The 15,274-nt window shown below is 41.6% G+C and overlaps 1 protein-coding gene across 1 annotated transcript in view; it reads right to left on the bottom strand.

Moving 5' to 3' along the window:
• Positions 1 to 15,274, bottom strand: part of JARID2 (jumonji and AT-rich interaction domain containing 2) — a 128,827-nt gene that overhangs the window by 94,881 nt on the left and 18,672 nt on the right. The window contains exon 2 of the mRNA XM_082498987.1: positions 5,249 to 5,390. The gene's annotated coding sequence lies outside the window, so the exon portion shown is untranslated. The remainder of the gene's footprint in view (positions 1 to 5,248; positions 5,391 to 15,274) is intronic.

Raw genomic sequence — 15,274 nt, 5'->3', positions numbered from 1 at the left:
ACCCCATGGATTGGCCTTGCTGTAACACACAACCACACTTCTGATTGTCACATGCTTGAGACCGTTAGCAGAAAGCTGCTGTATTAATTAAAGGCCTCAGAAGATTCCTAATAAGCAATTTCTGGCCAATCTAGTTGTGGCAGCTTAAAACACGACTGCTCCCCAGTGGGTTGTCCCTTTCTCCTGCTGCCAGCAACCTTCCCCATAGCAGAACTGGACAATGTGTCTTCTGGGAGCTGCACACACCCTTGGTCCAGGGGGAAACACGCATCTTCTCTGCCACTCCTGCAAGGGGGGGATATTTCTTCAACCCTATTTTCTTCTAAACTAAACAAACCTCTTTGTCCCCCTTAATGGGGAAAATAGTCTAACATTAAGTAAAAATATCAAAATTAAAGCTTAACAGCTATTAAAATCAGCCAACCTCCTCCCACTTCTCACGGCCTTCTATTAACAGAACTTTACACTAAGAGATAAACGCATTTGTGCATGTGGCAATTCCTTGTGTGCATTTCTGGGAAGGGGGTCATGTAAATTAGTAGGCACCTGATTAGTAACTGGAAACAAGCAATAGCCTACTATCACCAAAGATTAACATACTGGGACATCAAGCCTGCTCTGTACACGTCTCTTCTTGGGTAAGATGAGCAAGTGTTGCTAGAAAATATATAGCTGTCTCTGCACACTGTTATTAATTGCCAGCGGTTGTAGTCTTAAGAGCTGCCCATAAAAATGTACAAGCATCCAGCACAGTGACTCAAACACCTTTGGCCTGTTCACTATCGACCTTCTCAACCGAGAATCATAGCTGGAAATTGGAGATTCATACCAAGAACATGCAGCTACACTGAAGTTACACTTCTCCTCCAGCAATTACCTTTTTTAGGGTTTTGTAAATGAACGGTCTTTACTCGGTGAAGACCATCCAGCCCGATAGTTTATCAAGCCTGTATACCAATGCTTGTGTTCATCTCTCCCCAAACTATTGAACAAACTGGCAACTGCTCTCACTTACGTGGCAGTTTGACAGCAACCCATTGCACAACAGATTCAGCGTAACATTAGAATGCTTAGCTTTTTGCTGAATGTTAGAATAACACTGACACCTCTTTACTGGCTGAAAATAGTATTAACTACTCGGGATTAACCCTCTGCTTCCCCACAGACCTGGTCAATTGTAATAGACATAGCTCAGACCAAAGCAAGTATTGTCCATTCTTTGAGTGGAAACAAAAAAATCTAAGCATTTTGAAGCCTGAGCTTACCACTGCCAATCCTCCTTAAACCCCATTTATTCTTTAAGTAGGGCTTACAATTTGTGGAATGATCTGGAGATTTTGCAAAGGCAAAGCTGTACATGTACTTCTTTTCCTCCTTACCACCACCAAGCTATCACAGCTGAAACCTGCAGCATCACAAAATGGCAGGTTGCACACTTTTAGTACTGTTGCAATTTAAAACCCAACACTTAAAAAGAAATGGAGATGGAACTTTCCCCATTGGCTGAAAACCTGGCTGTGTAGGAAGGTTCCTCCAGTCCCTGGATAGCAAAGGTGTTAATTACTGACAAAGTACCTCCAAAGACTAGTTGGAGCTATTTGAAGCCTAACAGCACTATGTCACAGCGTTCAAAGGCTTGGTCCACCAAACAAAGTATTTCAGTGAGTTTGTGAAAAAAAATCTGCTGCGTTATATTAAATCAGCATACTTTCACCAGAACCGCATCTCTTTCCTCCCATCACGATGCTCTCTTTACAGCACACGTGGCTCTTCAATCAAGTTATGTTACTAGGAAAGGGTCTGAAACTGAAAAAAAAGTAGATGTGATAAACCTGACCCAGTGCTTGTTTGGGGGTTCTACTGTTGTGTTACACAGCTTGGCATATATGTGTGAAATAAGGAATATTCCGCAGTAATCCCTTCACTGGTCAACAGGCAGGCTGGTAGGGACTTACACACACACTCCCCCACTGCAGACGCTTGTCAGCACTTATCTGCAACTAACTCCTCTGACCAGTAGCTCACTGGGAGCAGCCACTGCCTAGTTTTGACCCAGAGATGGTTGGCATAGTGAGACCACAAGGCAATGCTACCTTCTAGCAAACTCACCCTCTACTCAGCTTGCTACAAGAATTGGCATTTGCTATTCATCCAGTCTCTTGTGCAGATCATCTCTGAAAAGGGAAGAGTTTGGATCAACTACAAATGCAAATTACACACACACATGAATCTATCTCCCTATCCCATTTATATAATGCGACCTGCTCTAGGATGGGGGAAAATGCTGCCAGATCAATCCACTGAACTCACCAACCTGGGGGCCAGAAGATTGCCACACACGACGACTGGGAAGAGGAAGGAAGAAGAAACTGGGAAGGGTCTATTTGCCTCCACAGTACCAGCCTGCCATTACACTGAAGAACTGCGAGCTCAAACCAGAGCCTTAATTACCAAAACTGGAGCACCTTACAACAGCTTCCCTTATTTACTATGCTTACTGCTTAGCACTCTTTCTGTTTCCATCACTGGTGTGAAATACAGGTGACCTATTCCTCTAGAAGATGACAGGTTCCATTTTCCAAAAGAAACATTCCTGCCACACACCAAAAAAATCCTCACCAAAACCTCACAACCCATAAAAAACTAAATAGTAGCTTGCATATATGCACAGTTCAAACACCACAGGAAAACTTGTACTCAAAACTCACTGTATTATTAGAGCAAGTTCCAAACACATACGCTTCATTAAATGCACCAATCCCTAAAACCGTTTTACTGCATATACCACCAGCTTTATACCACAGTATTTCAAAAAGATAAATACTCATTCTGGGGAAGGGAAAAAACTGCATGAAGTACATGCTAAAGCTACAACGCTTAATTGTGTATTTTAGTACAGGAATGCCATTAGTTGTAGGCACAGCTGAACAGACAATTGAAAACTTTGATTTTGAGGAAGCCCAAGGGGAAGACAAGGAGGGCACAATTTCTCAAAACTCGATAAGCTGAGGCAGTGTACGCATAGATCCCATTTCAGTCCCACCCTCCCTCCTCATCCTTCTGCATATCCTTTGTCCACCCTATATTCCTGGCACAAATCTTTGTGGGATCCCAAGATGACCTGGACTGAGGAAACATTACATATTCAGCTAAACAAAACAAAAAATCTGAAAGGAAACAAGAGGAAGACATCAAAACACTCAACATGCTGCAATACAGCTTAAGAGAAGGAGCCCAGAAGAGGTCTGGCTGCAAAGAGGAAGCCAGGGCAGGAAAAAAAAGTAGATACAAGTGTGTGTTGGGTCTAAATGGAAACAAAACAGTAACATTCTCCTTCACAGCTACTGCAGCAACAAACACAATATTATGTCAACAGTTCACCATGCATAAAGAAGAGTTGAAATGATGCCTTGTCTTCCACAAAAGCCAGAAAGATATTTTTCATCTTAGCTTCTGTTTTGTTTGTTGGTTTGGTTTTAACCCAGAGAGTACCAAAGGGCACCGAGTTCCCTAAGATCAGGGCTGAACCACCCAGCTGCTTCTCAAGTGTCTGAATTCCCACAGCCCCAACCTAGCAAATATTCTTAAAAAAAAAAAAAAAAAAATTCCTGCAATACTCAAATGCAGTTTCTTGGGATGGTGATGTAGCAATCCCACTTATTTCTGAAGCTGGACTGCACAGGGCACCAGAAGGAGGGACAGCATAAGGGACAAGCCCTCCTGTCCCTTGCCAGCCCCAAGAGAAGAAGGGGGTGCCCCCTCGGTTGCACTGGTGGCTGCTCCTGTGGCTGTGCTGTGAACAAGGGATGAAAACTCGTGCAGGTTAAAAATAAAGAACCCTGGCAAAAAGTATCAATCTGTCTTCCTCTCACTATTATTTTTAATCCTAACCAGCTCCTTGAACCTACTCATGGTGTGACCCTGCAAGCAGTTGTGTCAGCACAGAATGAGGGGACAAAGCAAGTGTGGAGGGCAGCAAAAATTCCTTAAGATAGCATGCAGGCAACAGTGGCAGCACTGTGAAACAATGACCACTGTCTCCCAGTGTCATACCTATAGTGGATGCCACCTAAATTTCTACACAGAAATAATTTTCAAGCCTCTGTTATATCTCACAAAGCCAAAAATAAATACACAAATATTTTTCCCCTGACCGGTAGTAGCATGCAATAAGCCTTACAAAATTTCTATCAGTATAGAAGATAAAACAAATTTTATTCTGATACATCAGAACAGCTATGCAAGCATATTAACTAGACTTTGAGTTTGTTGCTCAGGGGGTAGAAGAGGTTGTGGGGACCAGAGGTGGGGGATGTGGGAACAGGAACAGGGGGACGTCCAGGAAAGCACTGCTCTCCTCACCCCAGTGGGCTTCTCAGAAGAATCATAAGGTCATGCAGAAAACAGGAATACTTCTTTTGTTTGACAGCTAAATTCATTTTATGGTTCATTTTGGCTTGTGACTAGGATGCGAGGAATGTGGAGGAAAAAGGTTGAGAAAGCACTTTCCGTTCCTCTCTTTTAAATGGCATTTTTCAGACAGACTGTTTTGGTTCTTACTTCATGCAGAGGACAACTCCCAGCCTCCTGCATTCTCAGCATATTTTCTGTAATAGATTGGCTTGAGTCCTACGATTTTAACCCACATTTTGCACATTCAGGATAAGAACTTGTAAGAGTTCACCAACGACCTCATAACTGACTTCTAGGAAAGAGGAGGCAGCTTGCTACAGCAGTATCTCAAAGCAGTCCTTTGCAACTGTTACCCACCACACTGCCTTACTATACAGTTTCTCTTCTCAGAAGCATCTGCTTTAGTCTTTTTTTTTTTCTTAACTTCACATGGTTTCATTCACAGAATATGAAAAATAACAACAGTAACACTAACTATTTTAGTGATGCTTTCCTTGAAATTACACACACATGAATATTGCCATGTCCCTGAGAGGCCAAAGCCAGGGGAGGAGGAGGGAGGGCAGGAGGGGAGAGAGTCTAAAGGCATTTAATTTAGCAATCATTTACTGCAAAACAGCAACTGCTTTTCCATGCTTTCCAAAACAACAACAAGAACCATCTATACCGATGAATGAAGCAATCCTCACTGTTACTAGAAGGACTCCACACTGGCAAGTCTGTTTATGGTAGGGCAGTATGTGCAACCATACCATACTGATAACATAATCACAACCTTATAGCACAAAAGGGACAAAGCAGAAAGGCTATACTTTAATCATAACATACTACTGACCTTTTCCTTGAGGGCCCTTCTTCAAAATCTGAAGAACTAACATCGTTGCTTGTTGAGGACACTTGCGATGCATCGTCCTTCTCATTCTCCAGCTGTTCCGATACCGGTCCTAATCCTTTAGATTGGCCATTAGTGAGAAGTCCTGCAAACATGACAAAGTAGTACACAATATTCAAAACCTGCGTTACCAGTGCCAAATGGATTTTATAAAAATTCACACGTGACACTAACAGTAGAGTGTTGATGCCCAAAGCAACCATCTTGCAAAGAGATATGCTGATAACATTGATTTTGCACGGAAGTATCCACTAAGAACCTGCCTGATTGTTTGTTTCCAATTCGGGTAACCGTAGGCCCCCAGTCCCAAATAACTACACTACAGATATTTACAATCATATTTATAATCTTGTCACATCCCTTACTCAAAAACAGACACAGCTTAGAGTCATAAACTCATCCCTCTTTTACAGAGCCCCTGTTGACTGGCATAGATAAGAGCCTTTTGTAATTCTCTGTAGATCAATATAGAATTAAGCTGTCGTTTGGTCAATTTGTTGTTCTCTTGCTCTTCATTCTGCTGCTTCCAACTATTGCAATTTATGGTCCTTTTAAAAAAAATTCCTAAATCCCAAAGGGGTGAACATCAAACATCTGTCTCTTAACTCCGATTCTTCTAGCCAAATGTCACTCAACTACAGAAACTGCAGAGTTGCAGCAAAGGTACACAAGGCAGGGGAAATGTCTGCCACAGCTGCCTTCCCTTTTGTGCTTTTTCTCTCCTGAAGGAATACTACAGCAAGCAGAGTCACATAGATGGAAGAAAGCATTGGGCCCTATACAAGCATAGCGTTTAACAAAATTTGCATAGTCTACTCAAATGAGTAATATAATTTGACTCTTACAAACAATAACAGACAGATAGTAAAGCCGCTCAGACTTAAGGAAGAATTAAAATAGTAACATATTCTTCAGTAGGCTTTGGCATGAAAGGGAGGCAAATTACTAAAAATTTTATCAGCTCAGTATTTACTCAGTGTTTTAAGAACTTATTACCAGAGGAGCTGCAATTTTATCTAGGAGAATGCTTTCCTACCTCTCCACCAAAATACTTTAGCAAATAGGTAACAAAGCTTTGTTTCACAGCTTTATTTCCTCAGAGGGCACACTGGTAGGACTGCCCTCCCTTGATCATTTCAGCCCCCCTTTCTATCATTGCACCATAGAAAGAAAACAGGAAGGGGTTTGACCCCCTCCAAAATAAGCCAGGCAGCAAGGCTTAAGAATACTAAACCAAAAAATACTTTCTAATAACAGCAGTTCAAAACTTGCCACTAGCACTACATCAGTGCTGTACCATTTCAAACCTCTGTTTTCAGGAAAATCACCGTTTAACACCATCAATGCACTTACTCATCGCATAACCGAGCATTCAATCAAGCCCAGCTTCGAACAGACACCGAAACATAACCAGAGCAAGAGCAAGGCACCTCCTCCAGCAAGCTGTCTGCTCCAAGTACTGACGCCTCGGCCAAACACTCCCTCCCCACAAGGTCATTTATTCAGTGCTCACTTGGGCACTATGACTGAGTGCGATACATCCTCTGCTAGCGGGCTCTCGAACCTTTCAGCACTTCCCGATTTCAAACTAATGGCTCTGATCACCCATTTTTAAACAGCCTAATCCAAAGTCTGCATCATATCATTACATCATATCGCTCCCTTCTTTTTCGAATCAAAGTTCGCTCTTATTCATTCTGAACTACACCAAATTTCTCTTGACTTGGAGTCAGAAGTGGCTGCATGGTGGCCACATGCTGCAGTTTTTGTACACTGTTTTTAAAATACTACCTACAAAGCAGAAGCCGGGATTTTTAGTTGTGGGGAAGATGAAGTGAACTGCTAGCTTAATTTTTTTCTTCCTAATATGGAGCCCACAAAGCAAAAGTTGAAACTAAGCATCACCAATGTTTGCATTAAAATGTCTCTTCTAGCCAGCCTGAGACTGGCAGGGAGAAGTTAAATGACCCGATTTACATTTTCACTGCCCTTTTGTTAAATTCCTTTCGATACTTCCTTTCCATTAAAGAGATGTCAAACTGTGACCCAACAAATAATACAAATTTCAGTATCAGCACATGATACTACAACAAGGTTTGTAACGTAACACAGTGATACAGCATCCCTTCAAAGCATTCCCGAGGAAATGAAGGCAACCTTTTAAAAAACATTAAATAGATTCTATTTCTATGCTGAATTCACCCTCACTGGAAGCCCTAGTGCCCAAGTTTATTCTTAAAAGTTTCAACTTTTGCTTTGCATTTTTCCATGAAACCACTTCTGATAAAATTTACAATTTTTAAACTCCAGAGAAGTCTAAATCAAGCATATCATTTGAGGCCTAATACTCGGTAACTTAACTCTTATGGCAGAATTTGATTAGGTTTTCCAAAAGCAATATTTGTCCTGGAGACTTGCCATACGTAAAACCCAGCAACCTGAAGCATATGAGTCAAGAAAATCACCTTTTGGGCTGTCAGCTAGCACACACTTGGAAGGCAATTTTTATTCATCCTTTCACCCTGCCAAACCATCAGTGCACTTGGAAGACAAGCGTGATTTGTGTCCCTTAAGGAAAAATACAGGTTTGTCTACTATTATTCATCATAACCAGCACTATCCCAAAACGCAGTAATATTGCGGATAACTGAAGTTAGCTGTCATCAGCTGAAACCAATTAAAACAAGTGCCCTAAAACGGAGTCATAAAACTACAAATGAGAGATACTGATAAATAATGGGAACGGGTGTCATGTTCTACAGGTTTTCAGGGCCAGCATAATTGCAAAATCTGCTCCCAAGTGATGAAAGGCACAGACAGCCACAGTCCACAGCCTCCTTCCAAGCACTAGAGAGAAAGCACATGCTGAAGTAGGCTGTTATAAAGTTTATTGCCACTCAATCATTTTTATATCAAACGCATTCAGTTTGCCCCCAGATACCTTTTTCTTCAAACGCCATTCCTGCTATCTCTAACTGCGAGAAACCACATTCTTTTCTGCTGTGCATCAGTTGAGAGCTTTAAAGGGTCTGGAGGCCCCAGGATGGGGTGGGGACCCCACAGTTTTGTGCCAAGTGACACTCGGGCGGCCCCATGACCATTAATGAGTTGGCACCGGTGCAGCTGACGGGACATACAGGTCTGTCTGCTGGTGCACTGCAGGAACAGAGTCTGGCACACGTCCAGTCACGTGTGTTGACCCCCCAAAGTTAACCAAGGTACAGGAAGCAGCAGGCATTTGTGTTTCTTAAAAGCAACGTACTGTAATTTTGTAGGTATGTGAAGAGGGAAAAGCAACCAAGCAAGAAAATGGTCTTCTGCATAGTCTCAAGAGCTGAACCGTTCTACAGTCCTGGCTACTTCAGAGCACCCAGCAGCAGTCAAGGAACCAGCAAACCATCAAAAGCCAAATAAAATCAAAGGGACAAAGAGTTCCTCTACTGCTTTTCCATGACTGTGCCCTTCAACCTCTAAATCACGATGCCAGCAAGCCCTGGCTCACAGCAAAGCCCGTGACCGCTTACGTTCTCAGCTGCTGGAGAGCTGGCAGCGGCTGCCTGCCCCTTGTCCACTGGGCTCATCTCAGTCCCAGCTCTCACTGCCTTCTCCCCTGGCAGCTGGACTTGTGACCAACCACTAGGCCTGAATAACCAGGCAGAATGAATCAGCGTTGATAAAAATAAGCTTTATTCCTGTAATATAAAGCGTTTGTTTTAAAAGTCAAATTAGATTTTTTAATATTTTTAAAAAACTAAGCCTCATTAAAATTAAATTTGAAAGTATAGCAACTTGGATAAGTCAATGTAGGATTTCATATATTAAAATTACTTTCATGAAATAATAATTTCTGTATAGAGTGAAGTAGTGCATATTTGCTGCCAAAGTTTAAAAGGAACTGAAACACTGAACGGCTCAAAGTCACTGAATAAACACTGCTTTAACTAAGTCACTAATAACGAATTATTTAAGTCATAAATAGAGGAACTTGCATATCAAATGACATCTGTGGTCCCTTAAACACACCATCCTCACTGTAACTGATCAAGACTAGATACTTTAAAAGAAAGGTCGATTACTAATTCCTAGTAGTTAAAAAGTGTTTCTTAAAACTGAAACACGGAGATCTTAACATCCTTTCTAAAATATATCTTAGCCACATAAATGACTACTTCACAGTTTTGCTGAATTCTTTTTCAAACTTCTGTGTAAGCTGCAATAACAAACTGCAATTTTAGTTACAAGCTGCTTAAAAAGACAAAAAAAAAAATCCACTTATCAGCTTCTAACTGCATTGAGAAAAAGCAGCAAACGAGAATATTACGTCTACTCTGTTATAAGTTGGGAAAAGCAGAAAAGCCCTTTCCGCCCTCTGCACCCCAGTCATTATTAAAGAGACTTCTGTCCCCTCTTTTTATTTGCCTTCCACACTCTGAATGTCTCAAATCTGTCTGTGGCTACAAGTTTGTTTGTTTTTTTCACATGCAGGAAGGGCTCTGCAATGAGCTAAACTGTACCCTCTAGGGTGATCCAGACAGAATCCGGATATCATGGCTTTACAGCCTTTGCAGAGCGTGCTCCCTCTTGTTCCCACTGCATCTCACTATCCCCTTTGCTTCTTGACTGTAGTTGTTAACTGAGCGGAAGTCTTGCTGAGCCTTTTCCAGCAATGGCTATACCCCTTTCACCAAAAACAGTGCGTGTAAAGAACATTTAAATCTGCTTAAATGAGCTTACTTCAGGGGGCTTGCACTGACTGAAGTGAATCACTTTTCATAATAGCCCAACAAGACTTACTACTCCAGTGCAGGCAGGGCTTAATTTATATTGGTACAGATTTGCTAACCTTACCATTTTTGGTGATACACACGCACACTTTTAGCAGCAATCTACAACTCTATTCTCAAGCCAAGATCTAGCCCATCTCTGGTCACCTGGAGAGATGGCTGACAAGCATGTGCAGGACAGCTCTTGGGAGCACCTGAAAACGTGATACAAAAATCACAGTGCCTGGGAAGGCACCACACAATAAAATACCATGTAAGTAAAAGTACATAGGATGAAAACAGGGAAAGAAAAGGGAAGCAGAAAGCAGCAACCTAAGAGCAGATGGAAAAAATGCAAGGGAGGGTTTGGGGTTAGTCAGTCAGTCAGTTTTAAGAATAGATGAGATTACAATTACTGATATGTTCTTCATTATTAAAGTTACTGAATAATCAGGAAACCAAAGGGGAGCATCTGAACAAATCTCAGTATCACGTGGTTAGTTCAACACAGTGGTTGGGTGAAGGGACTTTCACAATGTTTCCAAAACACTATTTCTACATCGCTTACTCTAACGCCAACAAGGTATCTGAGCATGAACATTTCCATGTTCCTACAACAAGACAGCAACACCTATTTTAGTTCGCTGTTTCCCAGTCCTAAGACGGCTTAGGAAAATAAATACGTTCAATTGTATTTCCAGTCAGTTCTCACAGTCAGAGGCAACCCACAAAGCCATCACATTAGAAAAATCAGCAGTCAGCACCACACAAACACAAGCCAAAGATATTAAAAGCATTAACTGACCTAAATAAGGGGGATTTCACTGTGACCCATATGCACAGCTTTCTATATGGTATGAACACCTAACATCAGCCAGCTGGTCCACACAGTCCAGGGCAGGGAAGCCACACTGCAGATCTCAGCTATACATGAAATACACAACTCTGCTCTCAGGCGCTTCTGGACCACACCGGGACACCCACTTCCCACTGCCAAGAGATACTGGGTTTGCTTCCCCCCAGCACCCTCCTCCTTGCATTCTTGCCTGATCCCTGCAAGCTGAACCGCTCTGGGTTGGTACAAAGGCCCAGTTTCCAGGGCAATTGGCAAAACAAACAAACACGAGTTACAAGAAGTTACAAAAAGTGGATTTACTCGAAGCAGCATTCTCACCACACTGGGACGACAGTGTTATTTATGAGAGCATGCAATAGCCCAGATTGTAGTTATGTAGGCATGGAGCTAAAGTTTTGTTCTCTTATGGAGAAACGTACCCGTCCAAACCAGCTGTGCAGTCTTGGGAGTTGCACAGGAAAGCCTGGTTTAAAAAAAAAAAAAAAAAAAAAAGTTGTTTTCTTCTTTTTGCACTGTCCCTTTTAGGAAAGCTGCTGCAAATGCAAGATGGAAAAAAGCACGGGGGTTAACCATCTCACACCATGCTCTAAGGAGTTTGTGCCACCTGAACATGGAGAAACTCTTCAGTACAACCACATGGTGGAAGACCACCAACATGAGTTCTACACCTAAAATATAGAGGGGGAAAAAGTTACTACCTCCAGCTCTGGCCCTTAATTTCAAGCAGGTAATATTTTGTACGAAAACCTACATATGACGACTCACCTATACCTCTTGTTTTCCTTCAACCTAAGAACTACAGGAATTAGTGTATTATGAGCTATAACTTGATATATGTTTAGTTGCAAAGTATCATTGTTAATGAATAGCTGTCATCAATTCTCCAGAAGTACACAAACAGCTGCAATACAATATAAATTCACAACCCATGGTCTGTAACCCTAAATGTATCTTCTACCAAAAACAGCCTTACTTACCAGAATACATGCAGAAACACTACCAAAATCAAGGTAGGCATATTAAATAAAACCATTAATCATTTGATGCCAAGTTAAAACATCCCAGTATCTCCAAAACATCTGCAACAGTCTGCATTAATCAGCATACTGTACAAAGTTACTGTATTTAGCTGGTGTATAGCTATGAACAAAAGATAATTTTGTTTTATAGTGCAAATGCCATCTGTCACATTGTCACAGCATGACAAGGTATCACATTACATATTAAACAGACAACACGCCTCAAAAATAAGGCCTATTTTTATGCCATGGTTGTCTTAGAGACTAAAGAACTGGATTTTCACGGTAGTAACATAATTTAAAAACAAAACAAGCCAAAACATTTTTCTCTGAGATAAGATATACCTATTCCCTGTCCATATTTTTAAGGATAGCTGTCATAAAGAAAACGCTATTTTTATCTCATTTGGTAATGCAAAACCACAACAGTTTTCTGTCTCTAAATAAAAAACTACAGCATGAAACAGTCGTCGTTTATACCACACGATGCTCTGTGTTGCCACCATGATGGTAATTAACAGTACGTGGGCTTTTCAAATGACAAGCCACTGGGCATTAGGTTGATTGTAGTACGTAACACAGCATATGCATAAAGCAGTACTGTTATGCCAAAAACTGTTTGCAAATAGCTTGTACAGTCTTCATAAATGACTAGAAGAGTGCTTTTATATGTAGATATACATCATTACTATGGAAGCCAAGCATGAATGACATTACAGCACAAGATGTGTTTGTCAGCCTGTCAAAAGACACGATCACCAAAGAGAACTGATTAAATAATACAGGTTGAAAGAAGCTCCTTACTCCCATTACATCTCCATCCAAAATTGCTATTAAGCAACCAAAGACTTTTATGTGACTTTGTTTCCTGCATATGAGCCTATTATCAAGTACCTGTTAGCAGCATTAATTGAAATTATATTGTTCTGGTGTTTCAACACAACACTTTTAAGGGTGTTTTGTTTTGGTTTTGTTTGGAGGGTGTTGGTTGGTGCGGGTAGTGGTATTAAACTGGTAGAAACAAGAATATAACAGTCAAAAATGAACCTAATTCAATTCTGCCAGGAAACCACCCCAGGCCATAGAACATACTTCAAGCCTCAGTTTTATTTATGAAATATGCATCTGGAAGACATTTAAAAAAAAGAAATCTACCAATGCCTGTGACATATCATACACCAAGAGAAACCTCATCTGAAGTCTATACTTCTGTTATTTTAGATTTATACAATGAAAAAAGAATATTCAAAGGGACACACCTCTCTGATCAAAAGACATTTCTCCACTTTTAAGGACATAATGAAAACTGTGACACACACCCTCCTGGTTCCCCCTGGGCAAGACACACGACCCCTCTGGCACCTTATTCTTCATAAGGCAGAAGGGGGGGGTCATCAGCCTGAGCTCCGTGGTGGTATGGCCTGGACAAGGGAGGGGAGAGGAGTACCAGACAGGCTGAGCAGCAGGGTAGGTATTCACACACAGGTGGAGGAGATAGCAACAGTAATGCTGACTCCAAAAAAGCTGGGGGAACAAATAAATCTCTCCTAAATCCCCTTCCTACAAATGCAGAGAGCTGACTAAGTCAGAGCTTAAAACCACAAATAGCTACCTTGAATTTTCCCAAGTTTCTTAAATTTTAAGAGGGGAAACAAAGAAACCCAAGGGACAGTTGCCCAAAGACCCAAAAGCTAAGGCTGTCCTGAATGAAGCAGAACAGAGCATGAAAGAGAGCTGATGGCCACCACGTTATTATCAGCTGCTACCTACCTATATAGGTACCACCATGCTATTGAGCTCCTACCAATTGCCCCTGGAGCTGTATTGTAAGGGGGGAGCAGCAGCTTTTCTACTAAGTAGGTACCAGGCTGTATAAAGGTCATTATGTTTTGACAAACAGAAATGCAGTTAATTTTACAGTAGCATATGCACTCCCTGTTAGCACTGTGAATAGGAGGACCACGTATTCTTGCTGCACGTTGCCAAGGAGTCACAGTATTTGATGTCTGAAGCTTGCATCCACCTCTGTTCCCCAGCCTTCCTTGACTGCAGCCAGAAAGTTTTGGAGGAACAAGAGGACTCCAAATGCGAGATCATAGCTATAGACCTTTGCTGTTCAGAGAGATGTGGGCAGAGAAGGCACAAAGCCCTTTGCAGAAGCAAGGGAACGCCACCACCAGGAAGAGAGCTCGGTTAGGACACAGGGACCTGGACTCTGTCCAGATGCAGCCACTGCCCAGCAGGTGACCCTGGAGAGGTCACCTCCCTGAGCTCACCCACCTGTAAAATACAGGTAGTGAGATCAACCACCACAGTGAAGTGCAAGGGAGGGGTACAGATGGTAAGCATTACATGAGATGTGGGGTAATTAAAATCCCTCAGTGCTGTGTGCCTCGTGTTGATTTTGGCGCTGGACAGAGTGGCTTTATTTCTCCCTGAGGAGAAAAAGTGCCCTTTGATTTGCAGCTATGCCAGGGACTTCTGTCCTACAGGACATCTTCTCTTCTTTGATAATAACATGCAATCTGGAAACAGAGTTAAACATGCGTTTTACTTGAAGTTACAGGCACAAACAGATTACAAGCAGTGTAATTTATCTCTATTTAGTTCAAGGATATCAGTGATAAAAAAATGGGCATAATCACTGAGAGAAAGAAAAGTTCTCAGATAGTAATAAAATTATCAGTGACGTACAAGTAAATTATTTTTTTTGTTTTTATGCCAAAACTATCATGACTTGTTTATTCTGCCTTTTCTGGAGAATGTTATGGCTGAATGGAGAACCAGTAGGGTAACATCCCATGAGAGAAGAGAGTCAAGGAAGCCCTTGACACGCCTGTGAAAGAACACATATCCTTTTTAAAATGTTTTGTTTCTTCCACTTTTATTTGGTTTAAATTTTTTTGACAGTTATTTGGAGAAGAGTTACTGACTCCGTTTCCAAAGTATTTTTGCCTGTTCTTCACCAATATCCCCTCCTGTGAGGGAGAGAGCACAGATTATTCTGGTAAAGAAGAATCAAGTAAAGCAAGCTAGTCAGCATTTTTGGTCTTTGTCACTTATATGCGAGCACCAAGTGAGGGCAATTCCTCCCCCTTCTGAATCACTTTAACAGATCCCTCTTAACTGTAATACACCACTATAGCAGTCACAATTTTTAGTCAATTATTTCCCCCCCACCTCGGCATCACTGGGATTTGCTTTTAGACTCAGCAACTCTGAAACAGCTAAGGTACGTTAACCTTCCACTATGAATGGATGGACAAAGGAATAATAAACCCACACTTCAAAAATACCCACACCTTGGCACCGAGAGACTAGACAGATTAGT

Source organism: Vanellus vanellus (assembly GCF_965231255.1).
Source record: "Vanellus vanellus genome assembly, chromosome: 2".
NCBI classification, from domain to species: Eukaryota; Metazoa; Chordata; class Aves; order Charadriiformes; family Charadriidae; genus Vanellus; species Vanellus vanellus.
Note: the sequence above shows the minus strand (reverse complement) of the source record. Positions and strands in the feature narration are given on the sequence as shown.